Raw genomic sequence first — 20,710 nt, forward strand, 5'->3', positions numbered from 1 at the left:
TCAGTCATCTTACAACCCCTTGTTTTCCTCGGTTTTAATTTTAAGCATGTCTTTTGATATTGCTGAAGATGGAAAGGGGAATAAAACAAGTTTTTCCCCACAACTGCATTGTGCAGTTTTATTATCTAATAAACACCATTTAGCTGCTGGTGATTTAATCTTAGTTAATGTTAGAGCTCCTGGAATTATGTCTCGATGCAGTCATGGTGAACTTTAAATTAGGATCTAGCAGTCCTATACGTAAGCATCTCCTAAGGGGTTTGTTTTGTTGATTTTTGTTCCCTTGAGTAGGGAATGTTTATTGTCTCTGTTGCAAGGACTTCCACATTTAATGTGTAGCATTTTGATTTACAAAACAATTTACTTGCTTTTTAATTTTCATTAAAAGTATCATAGAATGTAATGGTTTTTAGTTGCAAATTTGGATGGGCATGTAGTGCTGTGATCTGTCTTTTGACTATTTGCCACAGGCCAAGTGAAATTAAATATTTTGGAACATCTTAATTTTGCTGTCTGACAAGTTTCCTGTAAGTGAAAACAGATGGGTGTTCATCAGCAGGAAGGGAAAGGAAATGTGGCATGCATAACAGGAACAACAATCCAATGAGTGTCCTTCTCATGCAGACTTGTGCAGGTACTTACAGTCTGCATCCGATAGTGAAGTGCAAAGATCTGAAGTTCACTTAAGGTGTGAGTTATCATAAGAGTTAAAGACTGTTATATTATTATATTTAGTTTCTTAGTATTTTGCATTTAAGCATCTTGGGCTTTTGAATATTTTGTGTCTTCTGTGATTCATATTCAGCTAAAGTCCCTTTATCTAAACAGGTACAGATAGTCCTAAATCTCTTTGAAGTGGTAACATTTTAGAATATTATCATTTGTGTCGAGTTGAAAAAAGTGCTTCAGATGCTGTCCTGAACAGGAAAACTTTACACATTCATGACTTTAATGAAGTCAGCCTGTCTTATTCTTTAGTATGTTAGCATGCATTATGTCCTTGTAATTCTCTTATGAGCTCATTCATTATAAAACTCTTAACAATGATTTTTCAGATCAGGCCAATAAAACCCATTTCTAATTTATGAAATGTAGTAAAGCAAGCAGAGTATATTCCAAAAATTAGTGTTATAAAATTTCTCTGTAAATGTTTTCAAGAGGTTTCCTAACAGCAGACTAATTTCTGTAATGTTTTTAAAATAACCTGTTTATACTCATAGAAAGCTTAAAAAATATGGTCTAGCATGAATTCTAGATGTAAGAAATTTGGATTTACTGTTTCTTTTAAAGTAAATGAGTTCAGAAAATTGTACTTGAAGTGAAAAGCCATCCTGACAGTTAAGGAGCATTTACAGCAGCTGTGTATAACATCATCTGTCTTACTGATTATTGCAGTCTGCCCAGAAATAATTAAAGGACATGCACTCCTATGAGCAAGAAGGTATGGCCAAGCTGTCTAAGGGATGCTGTAGGTTTGGTGCAGCGGCTGTGGGAATTCAGTACTACTCAAAACATAGACCATTGACGGCTTTATCCCCATATGAATTGCCTTATTTCTTCATCTTCTACTTGTGTGAGCTTTTATTAGTGCTGCGCTTACAACTTCATGATGCACTTGGAAGACTCCTTGCACTTCATGCCCCAAAGCCTTCACCAGCCTTCCTGAGAGAGGCTTGCTCCTGCTCACCCTTTTGCTTCTGAGGGGATCTTCTAGTGGAAACAGAGTTATTTAACCTGATGATGAGGTTTTTCTGGTTTGGTTTGGTTTTACTCTAAGAAATGGCACATTGTTATGTAGGTATGGCCTACAGCATATTTGAATTACTTTACCAGACTTGATTTGGTAGTTAGGAGATTTGAAAGACTTCTCAAAAAACATTCATTTAAATGACATATAAATGCATTATTTCTTTTCCTCTAATTGTGGTCAACGGTGTGCTTAAATAAAACCACAAAACAAAACTGGTGTTTCACACCAGGGGGGGTGATACACATTGTACCCTAAAGTACAGAAAACAGTGTCATTAATTACAAAATTATGTATTTTGGGAAGTCTCTGGTGAGCCATTGAATCTCCTCTCTTGGTTTGTCCCTGCATTAAGTGCTGCTCAATTGTCCTTGCTAATTTACAATTGAATCTAGTTTTGGATGTGGTTGGCTTCTTGATTGTTTATAGGGTTTTTTTCCCCTTGCTAAGCAGTACATTAAAGTAAAACCTGTTTTACCCCAGTCATGCTAAACATGCTTCTGTGTCATCTGAGTCAAAGAGATACTTGACAGCCAAGAAGAATTTCTGCTTCATGCATGTGGAGCTGCTAAACTTGAGGTGCTACAGACTACATCCTAGAATGGTGTTAAAAGAAGCCAGTTTACACTGAGCATTTCCCTCCGAGGCAAAAGTTCACGCTGTGAGAAGATGCCTTCCAGTTGTGCCCTAAAAATGCTGCCAGAGCACAAGTGGCTCTTCTCCCAAGCCACTGCAGATCTTTGCACTATTTCTGGATACTGCTCTGAGATGAGAGGATCTGTGTGGGTCGAGAGCATCAGTTGTGCTCCTGTTGGTAGTATCTTCTGTGGCTGGGTGCTGGAAGCTAAGCCTCCACCCAAAGTGTTTGGCAGGAACTAGAGCAGCTTGTGAGGAGCTGCCTATGCTAAAAAGTGATTCTTTTGAGGTTTGGCTGGGGATGCAGCTCCTGGAGGGTAGTACTGCTGACATGACAAATACCGAACTGTTATTCTAAGCTGAACAGCTGATAAAAATGGGGGATGAGAGTGCAGCACTCTGCAAAATCCATGTGTTTAACTCTCAAAGCTGTTTTTGAGAAGATAAGGAAACAGAGACTGAAGATGCCACTTCCACTAAGCTGTATGTCTGTATCTTTTAGAATTAAAGCTTCACTAGACTGTAAAAGGCCCACAAGACCTGATAAATATGCATTTGAAAATTGGAAAGGGCAGCACCATCTCCATAATTTCTAACTGTCTTTGGAGCTGAGCATTCCTGGTATAATTTCTTTGATTCATGATAACAGCTAAAACCTAATACCATTATGGAAAATAGTCATCTCTCTAACAGGCTTTCTTTCAGACAACTCAGAAGTTTTTTAAAGCTGCTGTTCAAAATTCATTTCACAAGTCAGGCTCAGAATAGAGATGGAAAAGTTAGGAATTTTTAGTTTGCTGATTCTGAGTGGAACTGTGCAGAAGGAAAAATGTCTTAGGAAAGTCAGTTTTCAAACTGGCTGGAGAATTTGTTAACTTGGTTTGTCATGCTGTATGTCTGACTTTCTGCTCTGAACTGTTTCTGAATTTGTGAACGTTGGACAATTATTTTGTCATGCATTTCATTTGACCAAGACCTGCTCCCCCTAAGTGCCAGGGAGAATCAAAACAACCACATTGTCACTGTTATTCAAAATTTTGCCTTTGAAACTGTTTTGACACTTGGCCAGATGCCCAACCACGTGTTTTACTGCTTCAGCCAGTCAATTTACGTATATGGCAGAAGAGGATCTTATAATCAGATGTAGTTGGAAAAATTCCAATAAAACAACTTTTGCAAATGTTGTGCCCTTCACATTTCTGCCTGCCTCTGAAGGACCTGCAGTGCCCAAACATTGCTACTCTATGGGCAGCACCTGGCCCGGGACAATAAGGTTTTTGACATGGAGAGGGAAAGGGATAAAACTCTGGGAGCCTCAGCTCATGGGAGGCTGTGACCTCAGCCCTCAAGGCTTCTGGAGCAGAGAGCCGTGAGGGTCTTCCTGATGATCTTTGGCCTGTGCATTAAAGATATTTGTGATTTTTTCATGGAAAGGGCATGGTGTCAAAACCTGAAATGACAGGTTTTGGCATAATTTAAGAATTTTTTTGTTGTTGTTGTACTTTTTCAAATATTTAAAAGGATTGTGTGGGTTGTTTTACTCCTGGAGCTGTGTTAGTCTTCTGGAAGGACAGTGCAGCCAAGAGCTGCTGGGTGTTTCTTGCATCTTGCTGTGAATATGCAGTATCATCTTTGAATACCAATACTGATAAAAATAGTAATTCCAAATAATTAAGGAAGTCTTTAGGAATTACTGACTATCCACCAACAGGAGCACAGTAGTGCTGCAAACTTGAATAGAGAATATGGGGTCCCCAACACAGGAAGGATATGGACCTGTTGGTGCAAGTCCAGAGGAGGGACTCACAGTGACCAAGAGGGATGGGGCAGCTCTGCTGTGAGGAAAGGCTGAGGGAGTTGGGATTGTTCAGCCTGGAGAACGGAAGGCTTTGAGGTGCCCTCACTGGGGCCTTCCAGTGCCTGAAGGAAGCCTATAGGAGAGATGGAGAGAGTGGCTCTTGACAAGGGCCTGGAGTGACAGGACAAGGGGGAATGGCTTCATGCTGGCGGAGAGCAGGTTTAGATTGGATATCAGGAAGAACTTCTTCCCTGTGAGAGTGCTGAGGTCCTGGCACAGGTTGCCCAGAGAAGCTGTAGCTGCCCCATCCCTGGAAGTGTCCAAGGCCAGGCTGGATGGGGCTCTGAGTAACTTGGGCTAGTGGAATCTGTCCCTGCCCATGGCAGGGGATTGAATGAGATGGGCTTTAAGGTCTCTTCCAACCCAAACCATTCTGTGAGTTTATGACCGTATGTATGTGCCCTCCATATGAGATAAGCACCTCTTTCCTGATTTGTCTAATATCTGTAAGAGGATGGAAGGTGGGATTTTTTAACATCCCTGCCAGGGCACTAACCGTTTTTTAACTCTAAAGATATTTGGCTCAGTTGAACGGTTGTTAAAATGAATGATCTTTGGAATTAGTGATAAATTTCTCTCTTAACCACAGTACAATCATGACTGTCTGTTCAGGCTGACTTACTACTTTTGTCTTCTTTCATGCACACTGCTTTGTCTCTCTTTTTTAAAATCCTGATAAAACTTTAATTGTCCCATTATCCTCCCACATGTTCTGCCCTCTAGCAGATCTCAGGGATGGAAATGTACTTGCCACAAAGTCAAAGGTGAATAAACTAGAAAAGATGTAAACACCTTTTTTCATTTGGATTTGTTCCGTATTTTTTGTATGTCAGGTGTTTCCTGAAACATTTTATTTATTCACTAAGGAATTATCTTGTTTATACTGATAAGCATAAGGAAATATGGACAAGAATGTCTTCTTTTACCATCTTTTGAAGAATTTCACCACAGAAAGGAAAAGGAAAGAGGAGAAGGAATATTTTTTTATTTTTTTCTTCTTTTTTTTTAACTAAATGTGGTAATAACGGCCTTTACTTCTAGCAGACATGGTATTTTACCTTTCTGGTGGAAAACAATCGTTCTTGTTGTGTATGCAGCATCCCAATATGACAGGCTCAAAGAGAAGTACACCTGTTCTGACAACAGGAACACCACAGGAACTTCATCTTGGGTCTCAGTGGTACTAATACATCACAGGGTTGTTGTGACCTCTCTCAGAGAGCCTAAAAAGATGACTGTGTTTATATTTTATGGTAGCTATTTCTTTTGCTTTCTGGGAGTTTTTCTTTCATCTTGAACTCTGTTTGATTTTATATTTTTCTTTAAGCTGTCTATCTACCAATATAGAAAAGAGTATTTTCTTTTTTTATTTATTGATAAATGCTGACATGAAAGCCTCAAGGGGTGAGGCTAGGTTTATATAAAGTATGTAGGAGTGGTAACATGAGAGCAGTCTTGAATTACAGCATCAAACCTAAGGGCAAAGACATGGAAAATTCAGATAAGTACCAAGACTTGTCATCTACTCAATTTACTGACTGTTTTATGTGTTTCATGCTACCCCAGGCTAGGATGGCATGAAAAACAGCAGAAGGTACCAGCATGTGTAAAATCTTCAGCCTGGGACCTGATGTTACTCTCCCTGCCTTCCAGTCTCAGCAACCTGGTATGGTGCACAGTATGAACCCCTTCCTTTCCCAAGCAGTAAATTGGTAGAATTGGCATAAGCAGTGTTTCTGAACCTTTTTTGATTTGTGGAAATTAAAATATCTTTGTGGACATTCCAATATATTACCTGTATTACAATATCTCTCTCTCTGTCTCTTCAACCTGCAGATTTTGGCAGTGATTTATAGACCCCCACAGGAGTCTTTGTGACCACAATCAGGGGCCTGGATCAGTGGCAGGAAACCAGAAGAGAGATGTCCAGAAAGAATAGTGTTTGTTGCCTGCTAATTTGATAGTGTCAGGCTGAGAACAACTTTATTGTAAACCATGCAAAGAGTGAGTTCCAGCAGAGAAAACTGAGCAGCTGCTCCTTTCCTGGCTCTTCTTGCTTCAAAGCCACTGATTTTGCAGGTCAGATGCTACTAACTGGAGTTTTATTGTCATTCGCGTGCGGTATGTACACCTAGGAAATCCATGAGCTGGAGATGTTTCCATCACCTGTCCACCTGCGGGAAGGGAAAAGGAGTGAGGTCTTTTTAACCTTCGGAGATAAACTAAGTTCCTTTTCCACAGGAGCTGGAAGGATGGAAGCTGAAAAGCAGCCAGACAGGGATAGCTGGAGGCATTTGCTCAATGCTGTTTAAAGATGTTTGACAGAAATACCATGGAAGAGTAGGAAGCTTAATTAGGAGTTTTTAAGAAGTCATAAATCTTTCTTAAAAATAACTCTTAATGTGGCTTCCTGGAAGCCTTTCAAGGTATCTGATAAATAGAAGGAATTCTGCTGTGATTGGCTTTTTATGTAATGTCTCACTTTCCATAAATGAGATCTACAGAAAATTTTTCCTTTGTTTCACCTCCGCTCCAATGTCCGAAAATAAGCAGAAGATGGTATATTATAGATTGCTAGCTTATGCCTCTTTTTAAATTTTTTAATAGCAATTATTGAAACAGATTTTTCATTTCCATGCATGTTTTCCTATCAGCAAAAGATTACAAATACATGCATGATATTTAGAGGTATGCTTTTTTTTTCCCCCCAGATAGCTTATTATAGAAGTTCATGTGATGCTGTGTCACACACGGTGTGTCAAGATAGGTAGACATCATTAATTACAAAACTGCTATACATAAATTATTGTTCCTGCTGTAATATTTTAAGTAGAACTAATTGGAATATATTTTCTTCCAGATATGCATATATGCATACTTTCACTGTCAAAACTTCCTTCCAGGTACTGCTTTAAACAGTTGGGCTTTTTTTTGGTTAAGAACTGTTTCATTTCTTTATGTTGATGCAGACTTAAATAATGAGTTCTGGGCTTGTGGCTGCAGTTTAGTGATGTGAATTGGAAACCAGGGTTTTGTGTAGCTTTCTCAACCAAGCAGGTAAACTTTCTGAAATAGATTAATAGATTAGAATGAAAACCACTGTTTTGCTGATAAAAACCAGGTTGTTGATTTCTGCCAGCCATGATGTGACCTCCTTGTTTTTTAGATTTGTGTGGGTTCTTAGCCTGAGACCTGCACCTTTTCACCCTGGAAGGGACAGTTTCACTCCTATAAATGTACCTATAAAGAAATTGCAGTCTTAAATCGTACAAAGGAAATTACCTGGTTCATAGTTATCTCCATTTGCTAGGCACTGAAGCCCAAATGCCCACAGAATACCAAACTGCAGAAATACCAAGGGGAACTTCTTAAATCACTGGAAAATATAGTACAACAAGGTTGGAGCTGTACGTTTCTTCCAAGAAAGACCTTTTTTTTTCTGAGCTGTCCCTGCTGTAGGATGAGATGCAGAAAAATGGGAATTACTAACTTTTACAAGTTAAAGGTCCTCATTTAGAAAAAGCACATTTATGTTTAATGAACACTGTGCACTTAGTTGACATTTTTCCTGTTGTTTTCTCTGTCCTTTTTTCTTAAAATAGCAGTAGATATGTGTTAGTATAAAAACCTCTGCCTGCCGACTCTTTTTCTTATTCCTCTCCAATCTGATCAATCTAGTAGTAAGACTGTAATTAAAAATTAAGTTTGTTGGAGCTGTAAGGTGGGAAGGGCTATGCATCTTGTATCGGGTGCCTGTTACATAGTCTTCCGCCCTTTTTTCCCTCTTGAAGTCAGGCAACAGCAATAACAAAGTGAAAAACACTTCATTTCGTCATCCTCCGCCATTCCATAAGAATCACTGGTTGCTACACATGGTTTTAACACTCTTGCTTTATCAGCTGCTGGGATCACAGCCATTGTATTGGCCTCAAAATGGTAATCTGCAGCTTTAATGTACGGGTTGCTTACATTTTCCATGCCACAGTGCCTTCCTTTTGCCAAGTGAATTCTGCAGTACAGAGGCCTGCTAGAGTAGGTGAGGGTAACAGCTGTTCCTTGAGGCAAGAGCCTCAAGGCAGCTCTTGAATGGAAACTATAATCCTTGTGTGATGCAGGGGTTTGTTATCCTGCTTTTCCATTAAGAGAGAAAGTGATCTAGATATAGCTGTCAGAAAGAAACTGCTCATCCTTGCACACAGCAAGGCAAGGATGTCTTCACTGGGAAGTACACTATAAACTACATTAAAAAGATGATAACGCATGGACTCAACCTACCTTGGGATTGCTTGGAAAAAAAAAAAAGCCTTTTTGTCTATCCACATCCTGTGGGTGCAGCAGCACGCACCCATGATAAAGGCAAAGTTCCTAACATAATTTGGCACACCTGTGAAACGGTGGAGGATGTAACAAAGACTGCAAGATATGTGCAGGCCAAACAAGTTACATGAACTGCAGGTGAGCTCTGCAGTACTCTCTGTGCGTCTCTGGGGCTTTTGAGGGCGGTGTCACAATCATTCCCTTGCTCATGTAATGTGAAGGGTTCAGCCAGGTTTGTGTCAAAGGTGTGATGCCATGGAAAAGCAATGCAGCCAGGGAACCTGCTTCCAGCAGCCCCTTCTTCCTGCAGCCTCCTGGGGAAATGCTGCTCTTGTTACCAAATATAGGTTGTGGAATCCTGTAATGCCAGTGTTGGGAGAACTGTTGTATTATTCTGAGGGTCTCACTAGCCAGCCATCTGCTTTGCTCAGCAGATGCTTCCCAGATGCTGGATATGGAATCAAAGAATCATAGAATGGTTTTGGTTGGAAAAGACCTTGAAGATCATCTTGTTCCAATCTTCTGCCATGGGCAGGGACACCTTCCACTAAGCCAGGTTCTCCAAGCCCCACCAACCTGGCCTTGAATGTTTCCAGGGATGGGGCAGCCTCAGCTTCTCTTCCAGGGCCTCATCACCCTCACAAGGAAGAATATTTTCTTACTGTCTAATCTAAACCTATTTTCTCTCATTTTGAAGCCATTCCCCCTTGTCCTGTCACTCAAGGCCCTTGTCAGTAGTCTCTCTCCGTCTTTCCTGCCATCTCCTTTCAGATACCAGGAGGCTTCACTGAGGTCACCTTGAAGCCTTCTCTTCTCCAGGCTGAACAATCCCAATTCTCCTAGCCTTTTCTTGTAGGAGGCTAAGAGAATTTGAAGAATGTAACAACTGGGAACAAGTAGTTCATCTTTCAGCAGTCCTGTCAGTGAAAGATATATGAAAAATGAGTTTCTTCTGTGGCGTGTGCAGTCATGGGCTGCAGTGTAAAAGGCAAAATCAGTGTCTGTAGATAGGTACCTGTAACATCTTGTTCCAGTGGAGGGGAGTCTTGTCCTTCTTTTCTCTGGTTGTTTATGTCCAACAGAAAGTGTCACTGAGGCTGTGTTAATGATACTTAAGAATAATGTTCTTGGAATCAAGAGCATTTTAAAAATTATTATTAAAATGGTTGCATCTTTGGAGTCTCTGCGGTCTTAAACTAACGTTGAAGGCACATATGTGATATAAGCTAAAATAGCACAAGCAGTTGTATAGTTTCTAAATTTTCCACTGTTTAACAAAATGTTTCATTAATACAGGAGATACAGAAAGGGAGAGGCCTGCTCTTGATAGCATTTTGTAAAGATTGCAGATAATAGTGCATTTATTAAGTGTCCTCCACCTTGCTACACCACAACACTTGCACTGGCAGGTAAGAAAAGCCTAGAGATAAACAAAGAGGCTGCATTCCTTTGTGAATTGGGAGAGAGAAGCTAGAACCTGAGCAGTTAGTTCACATTTTGTTTTTTCACACCCATCTGGCGAGGAGGAGGGGGAGCACATTGCAACTCAGATGTGGATGGCTGGAAACATTTCTATCCCTCGTTCTGGGCCAGCTTCCCTAGTTCTGCTCCTGAATTTTGTCTGCAGTGCAGGTGGGGGCTAGGCAGAACAAAAAGAAGCTCCTTCTAAAAGTTCTCTTTCTCTTCTTCTTTCCTAAGCAAGGACTAGTTGCTTTTCTACAGTATTTTGAAACATGAAAGAAAATAGACCATCTCTGTGCAGATTACACGGGAATGTGTGGTTGAGTTGTGGTTGAGTTGTTGGATAAAGTTTATTTGCCATTAGAATTCAGTGCTATCTGAAAAATCAGAGAGGAAAAATTACAGGCCTGTGAATTAGAGGAGGAAAACTGTTCTGGTTAAACTGTCCAGGTTGTCAGCCCACCTCTCCCCAAGTGATAAACCAAAGTGCTAATACTTAAAGCAAAGCTGTTTCACTTGCTAAATTTTGAGATAAAAAGTTATGGTTCTCTATCCTTTTGAAAGTCTGCTCATCACCCTGAAGTACTAAACCTATGACATATATCTCTTCGTTTTACAGAGGCGGCAGTGACAATTCAGTTGCTTGTCTGTCTTGGATTTGCAAGTGAAATTGTGACTAAGATTTTCTCTGGTATGCCTCTCAATTTTTCTCGAGGAGCAGATACCAAGTCTTGTGAGAGCATTATGTCTTGGGCTGTCTTCCTTCCACACCAGGACAATGCTGTAGCTGCTTTAGTAAATACATCACCCAGGTTTTGCATTAAATCAAGACTGTAGACCTGACTCTTCCCAGCAGGTAATAAGGAGCATCGCTTCTAGTCTTTGGTCAGTCCTGGAAAATTTCTCCTTGCCTTGGGAGAACTTCCTGTATTGCCAGCTAGCTGCTTTTGCAACAGTCCTAAGCCTCAGGGCTGGAAACATGTTTGTCAGCCAGCTGGGAATTGGAGCATATGTCTCACTTCCTGCACCTCAGTGATGTTTCATTACAGAGTGCTATTGGGGTTAATTCCCAATATTACCGGATGGGACGTGCCTGGGCTCGTCTGACCCTTGCTGCTGGACCAAAGGCGGCAGCTGTGCTGGTTTTCACCTCAGAGACACCTTTGGCTGGCTGGATGTTGCAGATGCCTTCCTGCTCCTACACCCTTTTTTCTTGCAAAACTTCGTCTCTCTCTCACATTTGCTTGGGATTCCTCCTGCTCTCTTGTCAGGAGAGCACTGGTTCCTGTTAAAGGAATCAAAGTAGGAAGAAGGTCCTAGGTCAGTTTTGGTGAAGTATCAGTTTGCAGTGGGTACAAAGCGCTTCAGTCTCTGTAGCCAAAATCAGATTATATCCATCTAGATTAGACACAATAGGTGAGATAACCTGATTCCAGATTGGTCAAGCTGGGGGACAGCTCAGGATGAGGGCTGACCTGTAATGACAAGCTTTACTGCCTCTTGCCACCATGCCGTTGATAAGACAGTAGACATTATCTTAGGCTTAACACACTAACTTCTTGCACTGCTGCCAACTGGAATGCAGCCTTTAACATAGGAAAACTCCTCCTAAATGTATATTCCAGAAATGAAACAAGCCTTCTACCTTGCATTTTGTTATGAGAAAACCACCAAAATTCTAATATGTTTATTTAAAAATATCATAGACTTTGAGAAAGGCAATTATATGTTTTTCAAAACCCTTTATGTATCAGCATTGAGTAAAACTCAGTTGTTTGGCAATTTCTAATAATACTATGGATTTGATCTTTTCTTCTGGTTGCATTTCCCCTAACCAAGCTGCATTTGTTCTCCTTGGGAGAATCTTAGGTTGCTGTTTCATTGTTTTAGTACCCATGTGGAAGGACTACTAGTAGGCAGAATTTACTCCTCCAGTCACACACTCTTCCTCATCAGAACATTGATTCAAACTAAGTTGAGACAAAGCAAAAAGAAGTTTTGTTATTTAAACTTTCTCTGAATTGCTGACAAAATATGTTCTGACAATGGAAAGAGGAGGAACCATCCCCCTCCCTCCTCTTATTGTCTTGACAAATTCCTGGCAGAATCCGACATGTTTTGGGGTGGTTTTTTGTGTGTATTAATGGTTTTTTAAAGTCTTTACAAAACTCTGCTCTTTGGTGTTGCTGGTGAATAAGGCAAGCTGACAATCAACAGGTAGGCACAGGAAATGGCCAAGGCATGAATTCTGATTTGAACCCTTCGTACTGTAACAGCTTAATCTAGTCAAAATATGTTTGACTAATTAAAAGTTAAGGGTCTTCCTGGTGAGGAAGAGGAATTGTCTCCCTGTTGCAAAGACCCATTTCCCTGAATGTAAAATGGTCAAAATAGGAAGGTATTGCCCACAGCTCTAAGTCTTCTGCAGCCCTAAATGTTGCACATACTTGTATTTGTGTTCTCTCTTTCAAATCGCATCTGTTTGCTTGCCACCTGGGGTTCTTCTTCATGCAGATCCAAAATGCCAGCATTCAAATCCACTGCTCTGCTTGGCTTGAGGCAAGCAGCAGGATGAGTTTGCTCCAAGCCTGTTGCTTTTGCTGGGGCTGTCTTTCCCTTGTGCAAGGAGATTGCTGTTAGATGGAGATGTTAAAAAAAAGTGAGCTAAGGGATCAGGTAAGGGCACGTCTGTGAGGCACCTTAGTCTGGCAGCACAGCGGCATGGTGTGAGGTGTGACCTTCAAAGGGACATTCGGAGTGTCAGATGGCCCGTGACTTAAAGAAGTAGAGTTAATTAATTGAGGAGCAGTGCTGTCTGGAGGGGATTTTATCACTCCTGGTGTTGGAAGCGGATTGATCACAGCTTGACCAGGTTATCCTTACAGTTGTCTGCTGCTTCAGGGTGATTTCAGGGTGCTTTCCCCTTGGCTGGTGGTTTGGATGCTACAGATGAAAGGGTTTGGTAAACACATCTCCATCTGTTCTGCTTTGGTGAGTGTATCATGCCTTTAGAGTACTGACAATATTGGGATTGCCTTCGGGCATTTTTGTTTTGTGGTGGAAAGAAGAGATTTTTTAGTGGTTGGTTTGTTGTTTTCTTACACTGGTGTTTTGGTTTATTATTAGTAAAAACAAAGGATCTCGTTTTAGTGTGTGACAGAAGAGCATTGTGTGAAGAGTGCTGTTAAGAATGGTAGTTGCAGAATCATGTGTGCTTGTTGCATTTATTGTTTTGAAAACAAACATGCCCCTCCTCTCTTTAGCTGCAGTCTGCTGATTCAGTTGAAGAAGCAAGGTCAGCTTTCATCTCTCTTTTTTCCTTTCTTCCTGTAATCTAGAAATATTTTAGAATATTCATTGTTCACTGCCAGAGAGCTTTGTGCTTTCCTTCTTAGCTCTGCAGTTACCCAGGACTTCTGGATGCTTCCTACTACTTCTGCTTCATACCCCATCACCTTTTGAGCTGAAACAGGTAAAAAAGGCCTAATAGTTGGGAGAGAAGGAGGAAGGTTACAGGTATACAGTCAGAGGAGGCAGGGCTGCCAGCAGCAAGGGGACAGATTTTATTCATTTGTATTTGTGTGAAAGATTTTAAAACTGGCCAGTGACGCAATGGTCAACACGACGGTCACTCCCATGAAGTGACTTGGGACATGCCTTACCCTGCTCTGGAAGGGATCACAGAGATTCATGGCAGAGAGTGGCAGTAATTCAGTCACTTTTGGTGACATCAGATTTCTGAAGAGTGCAGCTGGTGCTCGGCAAAACAAGTGCTTCCTCTGACAGGAACAAAGATGTGCATGGAGGGAAGGCCCCTGGACGAAGGGGGAGATCAGGGAGTTACCTTGTTCTCTTGATGAAGAGACGGGGGTAACACCTTCCGTGACTCATAAGATGTCTTGGGCAACAAAGACTTCAAGTCATTTCCCAATTAGATGACTGTTGTAATTGAAAATAGGCAAATCCATGCCTTTTTTTTTTCCAGGCTGTTGTGGTAAAACGAGGAGGTGTCTCTGATGGTGACAGGATGGTCAGGTTGCTTGGAGTTAGGGCCTGAATTCTCGCTTCTGTTGGAAGGAGCAATCCTTCACCAATGTCTGCATCGGAGCCAGGATTTTTTGGGTTTTGTGTCTTTTACCATCTGGGACTGGGAAAGAAAGCATTGCTAATATTTGCAGTTACAGTTGAGAATTGTCCATGAGTGGCTGTAAGATAAGAACTACTTTCCCTCATGAACTTCCTTGTCATTTGCAGCTTTGGTGGCAGGTGGCGGATGGCAATGTAGCTGTTAGGGCAGCGAGATAGATGAGCAAATTTGGAAAGCTGCCCTGCCTGAACAGATGTTCCTTCGCACAAACAAGTTTGGAAAGCTCCTCTGAATGGAGAGTACATCAGATCACCATTTTAATAGTTCTGACTTTTATGTCAGAGAAATCAATATATTTTGAGAATGGAAAACTTCATAAAGTTACTTCTACTGTTCTAATTTAATCAACGAGAAATACAAAAAGCACCTAGTTATGAAATAATTAAAAGTGATAGGCAAGTCATAGGTTTTTATCCTAACTCTGTCCCTTTCTAGACGCAGCAAGAAGATTATTTTGATGAAGTAATGAGTATTTTACTTTGTAGTGATGTTTGGAGTAGAAAAGCTCAATGAAAGATTGAGACTATATGCCCAGACGATATTGAAATGGTGAATATTGCGCCGTTACGAAACAAGTAAATTTTTAACCTTTCCAACATTTCAAGTATTTCTTTAAAAGCTGACTTTTTTTTTTTGTATGTCTGAAAGTAGTTGTAAAAGCAATACCTCACTGACTTAAACATGTTGCTTTCACCCAAACCTTTGCAGTGAATTCTGACTCCAGCTCTCATCCCCTGAGTCCCACGAGTGTCTGTGTGTGGGTGTAACCTCTGTTCATGTCAGTGTGTATTGCTGTCTTCGAATGTGCTTGCTAAATGCCTGGCCTGTGGAGGAGCTCCTTTATTTTCTTAGGAATTACAATAGAATTTTGTAATTTCTGTTGCTGCCTTTGGTAGATGCTAAGTTTGAGAACAGGGGAGCAAGGTCCAATGGGTTTACTTAAGGATTAAATATTTACATTGTATCAGGATTTTCAAAGAGCTCCCTACTTAACTGTTCTCATATAAAACCATAAACGAACCGGACCTTAAAGCAAAAATGTTTCCTTTACAGTGCCAAAAGATTAAAACTAGTATTTCTAGTATATACTTGGTGACAGAGAAAAAGCCTGGTTTCTCAGTGCAAGTGAAGACAGTCTGAGGCTTGTACAGGTTCTGCCCGTGGTTGTCCAGCAATTCTGTTTCTAACTAGATGCCTTTCTGACTTGTGAATTAGAAGAACTGTAAATCTAGGCTTGGATTAGTTGGATTGATTGAATCAGAAGTGTTCCTAGACCTGCCTGTACCTTAGCTCTTGGAGGAGTTTAGTGCTTCCAGAGCAGCTTCACTGGCAGTAAATGTCAGACTTTTTAAATCTAATTAATCTAGTTTCCAGGTGAATGCTATTAACCACTTGCTTCCGGTCTGTTATGTTTCCCCAGCATGATCCTTGTGTTTCTCACCCTTCCGTGCTTCCTGCCCCCTCCCTGGACTTAATACAGTATCAGTGCTTAATTCTGCACAGCAAGCTTCCCTTCCAGCACTCAGCCAGATTCATCCCATCCTCTGTCATTGAAGAGAGAGGGAGCCTAAGAACAGATTTGGTGCTGAGTGAGGGATTTGAAGGAAACATCATTCTGATGCCAGTGTGCTTTAATATTATTTTTAAGATATACAGATTTTTAATTTGCCACTCTTAAGTTAGATGCAATCTGTTTGTGTACAAGCTCTGTGGGAGTACCAGGAGCCTCTTTGGGTAGGAGGAGCTGCAGGTAAGGCTTTTTTTAAGATGGCTTGAAGTGTAATTCTGTCTGTGGCATGTTAACCAGAATAGGTGAGGAAATCCTCTTTCAGATGATGATGAAGTGTAGGTTTCACTTTAACAGTGATTTCTGTTGTTACCTGTCTAAACTAACTGGGGTTTTGGGGAAAGAATGGACAAACCAGTTCACACAGTATGCAGCTGCACTGACAATTTTGGCTCTTTCAGTTTTGGATTTGGAAGAAGGAAGTTATGTGAGTCTCAGCCTCTACAGCTACAGAATTGTCATAACTAATAGTGGAAAGTCATAAGTCATGCTGTCATCCTGTTCTGTTTTCCTGCCTCCAGAGTGATCTAACATGCTTAGAAGCTGGATGCTTAATGATATCCTTTGAAGTTATTAACTTTGCAGGACAGGCTCTTTAACTGGTTATACTGGCACAATTAGAAAATCAGTATTTCAAGTGCACAGAAGCTACCTTTTCTTTTCTGAAGACTCTTCAGAGGTCAGTGACTTTACTTGTCCTCCCTTAACCCACGAGCTGCTTTTAGTCCTCGGCAAGCTCTGGCTGAACTCATAGTCACCCTCTCCTTTCCTCTTCTCTTGCCATGTGACCTTCTGCACACTCTGTTCACAGCTCCCTGGAGGACACAGCTGGTGTGTTAAACTGCTCTATCTGCTTCTCACTTCAGATTTATTCCTCCTTCAGTTTTCTCTGGAATCCCTCCTTAGAACCTTAGAATAGTAGAATATCCAGAGTTGGAATGGACCCACAAAGACCATCCAGTCCAACTCCTGGCTCTGCACAGACCCCCCAACAATCCCACCCTGTGCCTGAGAGCGTTGTCCAAACGCTTCTGGAGCTCTGGCAGCCTTGGGGCCATCACCATTCCCTGAGGAGCCTGTTCAGTGCCCACCACCCTCTAGGGGAGGAAACTTCTCCTGATATCCAGCCTAAACCTCCCTGTGACAGCTCCAACCTGCAGGATGCAGTCTGATTTTGTCAATTGCCATAACAACTTCACTCAGCAATTACTCAGCATCTTCAGTGACTCCCAACAGCTGTTTTCAGTTTCTTTATTTGAGCAGCTAAGAACAAGGTTTTTCTCATAACTGGGCAACAACTGAAATTGTTTTGCATACAGTTTGTTAGAAGTTTCTTGCTTTACAGTGTTCCTGTTACGTCAGAGGGAATACACCCAAATCCAGGTGCATCCACATTCCAGCCTGAATTACTAGTCACTGAATGAATACTATAGAAGAATGAAATCCACCAGAGCAGATCTTTTCTGCTCCTTCTTTCCCTATGTGATTTCTGTCTCCTTTGATCAAATTCCTTACTCTTTTGTTAGATTAAGAAATCTAAATAAATACAGCACTATTTTTCCACCTTACAATGATGCAGTGAGCTGGAAACTGCTATGTATGGATTAGATTAGAAAAGAATAATATGGCAGTGAAGTTAGTAAAAATCATAAAGCTTTTTTGGATTTGACTTTGTGGAAGTTTGTCTGGAAGGAATGCAATGACTAGAAATATAATTCACTTGTTGTTGGGTCTAGTCTACCAGAGACCATTCTTGAACCAAAAGCCCTATCATGAAGTTAAATTAATTATTACAGTGCATATTGGAATAAATGCTACCAGCTGTCCTGCACCTTTAACAGTTCTGAAAGTAGATGGACATACCTTCCCTTATTCATTAACTGTGCTTTTATGTGAGAAAGTTAGAGGGTGAAAGTCAAAAGTTGCAGGGTGATGTGAAATAACTCACTTAGCAGCAAACGTGCATTTCATACATTTTAAAGTAAATTATTCAAATCTGTCGTAGTTATTCAGGCAGTTATAGTAGGGTACCATTTCTCTGCAGTCTTCTACAGAGAATCCAAGAATTCTAAGTTTTAGGCATGCAGGTTTCCCACTTTACAGGGCTTTTAAATGTTACGTCTTTTCTAGTTTGTCTTAATGAAGAAAAGTAGAAAAGGCTAGGTCAGGTGGATGACCCAGGAAGCAGCATTACATTTAAAGTCCTTTACAGCTACTTCTGAGAATGCTTCTAGAAATCCTCTGTATTTCTTTAAAAAATGAATTTCTGAGCTAAGGGAAAAAGCACTCAAGGGAGAAGGAAAGAGATCTGCAGATCTGCAGAAAAGGAGGAAAAGAGCAACACAAGCATCATGGAAAGACAGAGTGATGAAGACAAGTAATAAATATTTCACAAAACAAAGACAAAATTTATTTATCGTTTGGTAGTCAGGAAAATATTTTCGCTTAAAGAACTTCTCAAGACTTCTCAAGACATCCTTTCAAAAACCAACTTCCTGACCAATACCTTTTTCCTTTTTTCTTGTTCACACACCAGAACATCTTCATTTAAACCTTTTCTTTTATTTATATGATATCTGAAACACTCATTCATCTCTAATAATTTCTTTGCTCAAGGCGCTGATTTATTTTTTACTTTTTTAGTCTTTTCACTTTTTGGCCCATTTTTGGGGCTAGTGTCAGTAACAATAAACTGGTATTATGTAGTCATTCTGGTCTTGCATCTGAGACATCAAAGTTAAGGGCCAAATACTTCTTGCTCCTCATGTTTTCGGAGGGCAGAAAGAAGGGTGTCCAACAAGGAGAGTCAGAGTCTCTTTCTGTTGTTTTTTTTCTTTTTTTTTTTTTTGGGCTGTCCACATTACTGACCTTGAGTGACAGCAGCAGCCAGCAGGAAGAGCACTTGGCTGTGCACGGAACAGAGCCGCTGTTCGTCCTAGCTTCCCACAGAAACCTTCATGGAAATATCACTGGAAAAATCACAATAGTAAGATTATGTTTGGGGTTTTCATTCTGATAAAAGAACATTTCAGAAAGGTGTAAAAATCTGCTCCCAGGGTAAAAGGAGTAGAATAAGCCAGCTTACAGGCTGTGGCTTCCAGAAAGTAGAGACAAAACCTTTTTTTGTGAATCAGTCCCCCTGCTTGGACACTCCCTGGTTTTAGTCATTCAGTAGCTATTTGGAGGCTTTCCCAATGTGGGAAGGATAAAAATATTTTGTTTTGGTTGTCATTAAGCAGATAGCGTTCCCTCAATGAAAAGAAATTGTTTCCTGGGGAGCAGGTTGAGGCAGGAGACTTGAGACATCTCAGGAAAGCCTTTCTGGCCAAAATAATTATTGCACTCCATGTTAATCTATTGTTCAAAACCACAAATTGTTATACTCAGAATCCAGGTGTTTGATTAGTATACACACACACACACACACACACACAAAAACCCCAAAACTATAGAGAAGTTGCATAACTCTGTGAAACTCAATGGTTTTCTAAGTATTTTTATTTCTTTCTGGATAGAGTTCTTTATTTAGCTTGGAAAAACTAGCTACATGGAAAAATTATCTGTGTTTATGTCTGTCTATAATGTCTAAGTTGTTTTTGCCTAAGCTGCAGGATTGTTTGTATTGAGTTTTATTTTTCTGTCATCTTCATTAGTGCTAACTGCTATTTTTAAGGCCTGTATTTGGAAATTCTTGCCAGAGACCAGCATACCATTTACGGCAAGCAAAACTGAATGCCAGCCCAGAAAAGTAACTAAACTTCAGCTCCTCTCTCCCCTTTTATGTGTTTTTCTTCTTCCTTGTTTTTTTTTTTAAGAAAAATATGCTATAAAATGTGGTTACAATCAGATAATATGAAACACAGAATTACAGAAATACAGAATTGTTCATCTTCCGCCTCTGGAAGTTTCTTTCTCCTTGCCCATCCTGAAGATGGTCTTGGCATATGCCCTTTATTGTCCTTGGGTCTACTCTCAGTCTCCATGGCATTCCTAAAATACCCGATTGTTTACTTCAAATGACATCAACAAATTCATTCAGGTCCCTTGGATGTTTCACAATCAGTGCAATCTTCCTGTACAGGGTAACACTTTATCAAATTCCTCTATGAGACACATACACCTGAGAAGTCTAGAGTGCAGACTTAAAAATTTATATTTTTTACACAGATTTAGCAGAAATTAAGATAATTTTCTCTACTAAAGTTACAGTTTCTATCCAAATACCTGTGAATGGACATCAGGATTTAGGTAATTTAGCAGCAAAAAAAAGAGCTAACTGATGGAACCCTGTTTTTTTCACATCCCATGCATCAGTGTTTGGCATTTTTGCAAATAAGGACTTATTCCCTTCTAAGTGGGCAAAACCAGCTGTTACTTCATCAGATTTTTTCAAAGGTTTAATTAAACTGGAGTATAGGATATGATTTGCCACGGTGCATAAACAAAGGGAAGGAGAAGGCAAAATGGAGAAAAAACAAAATAGTGATAATTAGAAAAATAAGACCTATTTCAAGTACTTTTACACACTGTATAAAAATATACCATTTAAAATGTTGTATTTTAAATACAGACATTTCCATGAGGAGTTGATCTAAAGCAGCTTGAAAAATGAAGAGTCTCATTTGACCTTCAAGTTGCAGGAAACCAGAAGTGGTTTTAAAAAGCTTGTGGAGGTTTGGTTGGTTGGGTTTGGGTTTTTTTACTTCCAAGGTAAAGACTTCTACCTTAATCTCTTTGCGGTTCTGACTACTTTTCCTTCTGTGAATGTGCAGTGCCAGAAGAGTGCAGTGCCTGGAGCATGTCCTGCCCTAAGATTCTCCTGCCTGTGTAACTGGTGATGTCCCACTCTGACAGAATGGGTTTTATAAGCAGCCTAAGACAATTTTTACTTTCTACACAGGCAGTCCAAAGAAATTAAGGATTCACAGAAGGTAATAAAATGAAGTCCACTTTTGTGGCATGAATGGTGAAGAGCAG

At 40.4% G+C, this 20,710-nt stretch overlaps 1 protein-coding gene across 4 annotated transcripts in view; it reads left to right on the top strand.

Moving 5' to 3' along the window:
- The window catches only part of LOC115909770 (fatty acyl-CoA reductase 1-like), a 132,222-nt gene that overhangs the window by 19,852 nt on the left and 91,660 nt on the right, over positions 1 to 20,710 (top strand). The gene's annotated exons all lie outside the window — the stretch shown is intronic.

The sequence above is a fragment of the Camarhynchus parvulus genome, chromosome 1A, assembly GCF_901933205.1.
Source record: "Camarhynchus parvulus chromosome 1A, STF_HiC, whole genome shotgun sequence".
Taxonomy (NCBI): Eukaryota; Metazoa; Chordata; class Aves; order Passeriformes; family Thraupidae; genus Camarhynchus; species Camarhynchus parvulus.